The 8,645-nt window shown below is 40.0% G+C and overlaps 1 pseudogene; it reads left to right on the forward strand.

Moving 5' to 3' along the window:
- Nucleotides 1–3,085: 3,085 nt before the first annotated feature.
- Nucleotides 3,086–3,970, forward strand: LOC127079250 (endoglucanase 9-like; annotated as a pseudogene).
- The last annotated feature ends 4,675 nt before the right edge of the window (nucleotides 3,971–8,645 follow it).

An 8,645-nucleotide genomic window follows, 5' to 3' on the forward strand; every position in this document is an offset into this window, starting at 1 on the left:
GCATTCAGGCCAGTTTTCCCGGTATCCAGACCGAAGTGGCATTCAAACCAGTCTTTCCCGATTTTCAGATCGAAGAAGTTTCTGGTATCCAGACCGAAGTGGCATTCAGGCCAGTTTTTCGATTCCCAGATCGAAGTGGTGTTCAGACCAGATTTTCGGTGATCAGACCAACATTGATACTCTCATACTCCGATGCTTAGTGTTCAGACTAATGTGCGGCGTTCAGGCCATGGATATTCCTGTGTTACCATTTATTTTGGTATTCAGGTCAACTTCCTGTTTCGGTACTCAGACCGATTTTCACCGTACCAGATGGATTTTTTCTTTTTGGGATTGCTTCTTTGACGATGCTGACAGGCATTGTTTCATAGGGATTCATGATCAAAATCCGGGTCTTCTTAGTATTTAACCATCTCCCACTATGATCATGTGAAGAACATCCTGCTTCATATTCTCTAGTTGAAGACGCTTAAATAGGGGCAACTGTCATACCCCGATTTTGCTCCTGAATTTTTTATGTTTGTGTGGCATGCTTGGCCTAACTTTACTTTGGTTTTGTATGAGGTTTGTGGTCTTGATCCAAAGTCATGGTGTTGTGATTGTGGATATTTCTATGGTTTGGGTCATCTGAACAACCAGGTTTCTTGTGTGGCAAGCCACTTACTAGTCATGTTATTGGTTCATGGATACTATGCCAAAACCCTAACCTTATGGTCTCATTTCATGTTTTTGTTCATACACATTATCAGTCAAGTTATTTTCTTTCCAAAAGTCAAACATTCAAGTCATGATTAAACCAATTGTGAAACCAACTTCAAACCATTTTTATTAATCCATTTCAATTTTATTTCATTACATTTGATTCCATACAAAAATACACAAAAATTGACACTTTGACCAATTGTTGACTTTGGTCAACAGTTGACTTTTTGGTCAACTTTGACCAAAGTCAACCCAAATTCCCTAAACCCAAAAATTTCCCCATAATTGTCCATTGAATTCCATTTACAAAGAAAATACAAAAAAAAATGACATTTTTGACCAATTGTTGACTTTGGTCAACAGTTGACTTTTTGGTCAACTTTGACCAAAGTCAACCCAGTCCTGAAAACTCTAAAATCCCAAATTCTTGTCCTAATCTTGACCTTGATCTCCCATATTCCATTTTGATCTTGGATTGGCCAAGTAAGCATAATGCTTCATGATTCTTGTTGGTGTCATGAAACTTTGTATGTCCAACACATGAAGCCATAACCTGCATGAGCGGCAAAAGAAAACAAGGAAGTAACCCACAACCTGAAGTGAGCCAGTACGGATGCACAATCATATCAAAACCAAGGCAATGCAAAACAGGGCCTAACCCAAAGAAATTCGCAGCAGTATTCAACCTACACATCAGAACAGGCAACGACAGTGCATATGCCACAGAAGATTCCATGAACTTGCAGCAAATTCACATCCTAACCATGCCAGGAACCAAGCCTGCTGCAACGCCTAACCTGCACAGACCAAATCATAGTTCCCGTGGGGGTTCAAGGGACGGAAAGGGTTTGTTATCAGATACGAACAGACAAAAGGACCACAATGCACCTTCTGTTTCCAAGCCAAAGCCTACTAGTTCAGATGGCGAGAAACTTCTTAAAGATCCAAAAACAAATGATTTCGCACAGGAGCGTCTTTGGAAGACAACTGTTGCTGCGCAACTCTGTCATCAGGTTTCTTTTACTTCTCGGCTAAGATTTGAAATGCAAAACAAGAATCTGGAGATGAAAATGTTGTCTCACACCGTGGCAAAGGCTGTCATGCAGTTTTGGCATTCAGTTGAACTACTACTAGACAAGGATGTTCATGACCATAACTCTGTTGGTGGTTCAGTTGAATCTAAAATAGTTGATTCAAATGAAGCTTCTAGGGACAAGCGGAAAAATTCTGAAATGGTGCCGGAAACAAACAACTACTTGAAGGGACAAAATCCCCAAAAAAAAACTGTGAAACTCAAAGTGCATTCCTATGCTTTGAGGTATTTGATAGATAGCAGGTCGCATGGGATTTCCTCTCAAGCAGAAGCACCGACAACCCCTGATAAGATATTTGATTCAGGCACTGTTGACATGTCATGGGAGGAACATCTTACAGAAGAAAGTCTTTTCTATCAAGTTCCTCACACTGCCATGGAAACTTACAGGAAATCCATTGAATCTCATTTTCTACAGTGTGAGAAAACTGGTATTAGCATTCAAGAAGAAGTTGAAACATCCATATATGATACTGGAGCAGAGTTTGGGTGTGAAGATGTTGCATACGATGAAGATGAAGGAGAAACCAGCACTTATTATTTGCTTGGTACCTATGAAAGTAGAAGATCATTGAAGTTAGTTCAGAAGAAGCACAAAAACAGGATAAAGGCTTACACTCAAAGGGTCATTGAAATTGGAACTGATTTGCCTTATGCACACTATTCAACTGGAGCTCATCCGTCCGTACTATCTGGAAGTAGGTCTGCTAATTTAAATGTTGGTACGGTTCCAACGAGACGCCTGTGTACAGCCTCTCGACGAAGAGTGGTGAGTCCTTTTGCAGTGGTCACTGGGACAGTACAGGCTCTGGCTAAGACAGATGCTGCTTCAAGTGGAGATTCAAATTCCTTTCAGGATGACCAATATACTTTACATGTTGGATCACAGCTTCAGAAAAGTATGGAGGTGGAGTCGGTTTGAGATTTCGAAAAGCAGTCACCTTATGATCATAGTGAAACATAAGGAAACCTCAGCATATCGAGTGCATCACCTTGAGGACAAATTCATGAGTATCACCCTGCTACAACATACCTAGCAGCAAGCAACTATTGGGACCATCACTGAACCCAACTGGTGCAAATCCTGCAGAAAATGCCATTCAGTACCTTGTTGCAACCTAAGACACATAACTGTAACATAGCCAATTCAAATGCCAACTGACCTTTGGTTTGCTTACTACATTGCTTTGAAATCTAAGCCAAATGCTAGCAGACTTGCAACCTAGGCAAAATCCCTCAGTGCACCGAGCTGTAATGGTATAATTGTCTTGGCTATCTTGGAATCATGAGGCAGGAGACAATGTGAGATTCAATTTTCCAATGGCATTCACAACAACAATGCTATCATGGAGCACAATTGAATATGGTAAAAGAATGGGACCTCAAATGAAAGAAGCACGTGCCGCGATTCGTTATGCCGCCGATTATTTCCTCAAATGCGCAACATCAACACCAGGAAGACTTTATGTCGGTGTCGGAGATCCAAACGTCGATCACAAATGCTGAGAAAGACCAGAAGATATAGATACTGTTAGAACTGTTTATTATGTATCTTCGAAGAATCCCGTTTCTGATGTTGCTGCTGAAACTGCCGCCGCACTTGCTGCAGCTTCTATTGTTTTCAGAAAAGTTGATCCATCTTATTCTAAGCTTTTGTTGAGAACTGCACAGAAGGTTTATCAGTTTGCTTTGCAGTATCAAGGTTCATATAGTAATTCACTCGTTTCCGCTGCTTGTCCGTTTTATTGCTCATATTCCGGATTCAAGGATGAACTATTGTGGGGAGCTGCATGGCTTTTTAGAGCAACAAATGCAGTTTACTATTACAAATTGGTGAAATCTTTGGGAGTTGATGATCAACCTGATATCTTCAGTTGGGATAACAAATATGCTGGTGCACATGTTCTTCTTTCAAAGAGAGCATTGTTGAACGGCGATAAGAACTTTGACCAATATAGACAAGAAGCCGATAACTTTATGTGCAAGGTCTTGCTTAACTCACCCCCTTCAACTACACAATGTACACAAGGAGGACTCATGTTCAAGTTACCTGAGAGCAATCTCCAATATGTGACAGCTATAACATTCTTGCTTACAACCTATTCAAAGTATATGTCAGCAACAAAACACACATTTAACTGCGGCAACGTCTTCATCACAACCAATACCTGTTGACAAGCCAACATCCTTGTTCAGCTAGTCCATGAACTAACTTGATACAACAGCGATAAACAAAGTACAGACTTGCATACTTTGCCAACACCATGTGTCACATGCCATGTTGTGGACCACTACCCAGAAGTTGCAACAAAATTGTAATCAAGGCCAAGCATATATGGCAATAAGCATCTCAGTAGCACGCCATCTTCCCAACAGTGGAACACACATCAAAACAACATCTTATTCCAAACCTACAACAAAACCATCTGCCACAATTTCATTCATCATTCTTCAACCACTAACTTTAGCCATAACAATTCAAAGAAAACCAAAGCACAAGCACACTTGCCTTTAACAGTTACCATTTCAGCCGATTACTTTTGATCTGATAACCTCATCTCCTAATTCCAATTTATCATGTCACCTACTGCAGCCAGTCTATGCATTAAAACCATCACTCTTCAAAATATCCATTATCCCAAGTCAAACCAAGCTCACCATTTTTTTTTACTGCGGTAAAAAGGCACACATTAATCAGTCAATTTGCAAAACCTACAGTGCAAAACCATTAACCAACAGTCAGAGGGCAAAGTCCAAAAACATCCCAAATTGATATGAGGTCAAAGCAGAGAAGAAAGGATACCTTTTCTTGAATCTAACATGGATAGGGCAATCCAATTTCTGAGCCTCCAAAGTGCTTTGCAGAGTAACTTTTCTGGAACACAAGGGCACCAATTTATAACCCTAATTCACAGAATATAAAAGGAGGATGAATCAGTAAACAATAGGGGACCTAGAGGCAAAAATCTGAAGCAAAGAAAACCCTAATTTCTAAAGGTTAGAGGCGGCCACTATTCACAGAAGACTTGGAGGCGAAAGTCTGAAACAAAGAAAAATCCCAAAATCGATTACCTGGAGGCCAGCTTCTTCACGCCTTTCACCACCGTCGTGACACTTTGTAAGAACTTCTCCTTTTTTTTCCTTTTATCCTTTTCATATGCTTGTTGATGGAGATATCGTGTGAGTGAGAGAGAGATGTTGAGAGTTGAGAGAGAACGATTTTGGTGAGATAGAGAGAGCGCGATTGAGAGGGTTTTGGTGAGAATGAGAGATAGGTGCGAACGAGATTGAGAGAGCGATGAGGGAGAGATTTCTCTGAGCTTGAGGGAGTTCGTGAGGTTGGGGAGAGGTGGAAGGAAGACGAGTTCCTGCTTCGTCGTCTCCATTTCGTTCTTTTCTTTTTTTTAATTTTTTTCTAATTCCTTTTTATTTAATTTAATTTGTTTTTTTTAACAGAGGTAAAAACCATAAAAATGTTTATATGTTAGTATTTTCTTTTATTGTTCTTAATTTTTTTTATTTTTTATCCCGGTTCATATATTTAAAGTAGCATCAAAATATTAAATAATCCTGAGTGGTCTGGTGGAGAAGGGCAGTGTGCATATTCTTGAGTGGGGTGGGTTCAACACTCATGTGTGGCATCTTTTTGGCATTTTTTATTTCTCTTTATTTTTTCTTTTTAGCATTTTTTATTCTTTTAGTATTTTGTTAATATCTTTTTTTTATGTCTATTATAATTTCATTTGTTAGTAAATGCATAGTTCAAAAACCATTTTTTTTAAACTATAAAAATCATACTTTTCTCGATTTAATATCGAGCCCATTTTTCACACCCTTGTAAGTCGATTGCTTCTTAAGCATCGCCATCGACCTCACATAGCTTACTCTTGCGCTTTCTTACAATGAGCCGGTTCCTTTGCACTTACACTCATACATTGTTTAATGCTTTATTATTTCATTCTTTGATTATTTGATTCGATTATATATTTGTTTATACCTTACTTGTTTGATTAACTGTGACCTACTTGTATGGTGTATGAGGCATGTATTATTATTGTTTGTTTGCCATGACAACCCCCATTTATAACAAATGTACCCCTCTCCCATGAAATGTATAATATTTATTCTTTCATTCTTTATTCATCTGTTAATACAAGAATTAAAATGAACATCCGATAACCATTTCAAAACAAGACCAAAATCTCGGTCCAACGTCGAGTGATCACTTTTCTCAAAACCTAACAGAACCAGCACATATTCATCCACCCTTTTGTAAGTCGATTGCTTTATGCATCGCCATCAACCTTGTAAGTCGATTGCTTTATGCATCGCCATCAACCTTGTAAGTCGATTGCTTCGTGCATCGCCATCTACCTTTATCCCTAACACTTCTCCTTGCTCCATTCGTCGATTCTTGTTCCGATTAGGTAGCACCCATTAGATAGAACCTTTTGTATGATAACATAGGTAGAATTCCCATATTCTTTGCATGCTAACCTTAGGTAGATATTCCCATTTGTAAATCCTAACACTTAAGTACATATTGCATGACAACTCTAGGGCAGAGCTTCCCCACTTCTAGACCTTTCCGAGCGTCTCCGATCTTGTGGCATGTAGTCCGTTCTATTGCAAAGAGGTAACTGCCTGAGACTCGATTCAGCGAGCTGCGACACCTACTGCTAGGACGTGAACACATTGTCCACTCTCCTTTGACACAACTGGTGTCCTCCTTTCTAAGTCCATGTTCAGATGGCAACCCCTATGTAGGGGAACTACATTGCCCTGATCCTTGTTCCAGACGAGGTATGTAGGCAGGTGGTCGTGCGAGACCACTCCGGGCACCTTTCTTTTTTCTTTTTGTGTGTGTTTTGGTTCGGATGCTGATGTAAGTCCAGTGATTGGCAGTCGGGCTCCACGTTTGCCCTTTTGTGTGTGTTTTGGTTCGGATGCTGATATAAGTCCAATGATTGGCAGTCGGGCTCCACGTTTGCCCTTTTGTGTGTGTTTTGGTTCGGATGCTGATATAAGTCCAGTGATTGGCAGTCGGGCTCCACGTTTGCCCTTTTGTGTGTGTTTTGGTTCGGATGCTGATGTAAGCCCAGTGATTGGCATTCAGGCTCCACGTTTGCCTTTGCCTGTGTCTGTTTTGTTTGCGTGAGCCGAACTACGGCAACTCTGATTCTCATGTTCAGATGAGATACGTAGGCACAAGATGCGATGTCTTGCCGAGTTTGACTAACGACTAACAACTAATCCTTGTTTGCCTTCGCCCTCGTTGCGATCATTTCTCTCGCCCTCGTTGTGATTGAGACTTTCCCTTTCTCTTGCCCTAGTTGCAATCGAGACCCTTATTCCCCGTAGTTGTTTGAACTACGTTTTGCTCTGATTCTCATTCCCGATGAGATACGTAGGCATAAGACGCGATGTCTTAGCGAGCACACTTATCCTTAAGCCATAGGTAGCCGAGCTACGAAGACTCTGATTCTCATTCCAGATGAGATACGTATGCAGTGGATGCGATATCTGTGCGAGTCATTTTTTCTCTTGACCCTTTTAGTAAATAGTACATTAGATAAACTCACACCCTTTAGACAAGAAACAACAAGAGTGGATCCCGTAGAGTACTACGGATGCGTAGGGGTGCTAATACCTTCCCTTCGCATAATCGACTCCCGAACCCAAGATTTGGTTGCGAGACCTTGTCTTTTCCTTTCCTTCTCTTCAGGTTTACTTCGAGCGTTTCCTTTCCCTCCTTTGGGATAAATAACGCACGGTGGCGACTCTTCTGTCATTTCTTTCTCGCCGGTTGTTTTTTCGCACCTCTGTATTTTTCGGGTTGCGACAGCATCCGGTATCCATTTACTTTGTTACTTGCTTATTGCCTTGTTGCTTATTCCAAAGGAATCACTTGAATCATCTACATATGATCTCAAGAGGTGAACATCTAAGAAGTTTTACATTCCTCGCCCTCCCACCTTTTGTTTCTTTAAACCTCCATTTGCATGCTAACCCAAACCTGAAAACTATTGTGCAAACATTTTCATTCCTTTTCAAATTAGAAACCTAGGCCTTAAGCCTTTGATTTTTCAAACTTCATTTTCCTAATACTTATTTTAAATTGAATTCTAATCACACTTTGACCATTTTTTGTGAATAAATCCTAATTGGTTAATTTCACTCATTCAATTGTTTTGGGGCTTTGTCCATTCTTGATAAGTTTTCATACATTAGCCATAGGTTTGATTTATCCTAGTTGGTTGATGTTAATCTCGCCTTTTGTCCTTAGTGATTGAATTGTAAGACTTCCTTGCTTATTATAGGGTTAACCCCTCACTAGCAAGTGGAAGCTTTTCTCACATGGTGGACTTGTTGTTTGTATAAGGTTGAGTTTTCTCCCGTGGATAACGAAAGACCTTAGGGCTTTTGTTTTAAAATCAATTCACTCATACTTTTAGAAATCTTTTAGCCGAACTACGAGGTTTTGATCCTGTAAAGGTACGTAGGCAATGGTTATCCATCCAAACACAAAAATAATAACTTGTATATTCTTTTCTCATCCCTTCAATCCATGTTTGCACAATAAATATTTCATAAACAAATAACATTTCGTACAACAAGTGTGAAAAGGGCTCCCTAGGAGTACCTAGGACGTTTTAGGTGCCTAACACCGTCCCATTGCGTAATTAACCCCTTACCCAGATCTCTGATCTTTTCATTAGTTTTCTATGTGTAAAACTTCTTAGGCTTTTGTTCGCTTTTTAGCCATTCCTTTGGATAAATAAAAGTGCGGTGGCGACTCGATTCTTTGTATGCTTTGCTTTTGATTTAATCAATAAATCATAAAGTGACG

This window comes from Lathyrus oleraceus, chromosome 5 (assembly GCF_024323335.1).
Source record: "Lathyrus oleraceus cultivar Zhongwan6 chromosome 5, CAAS_Psat_ZW6_1.0, whole genome shotgun sequence".
Taxonomy (NCBI): Eukaryota; Viridiplantae; Streptophyta; class Magnoliopsida; order Fabales; family Fabaceae; genus Lathyrus; species Lathyrus oleraceus.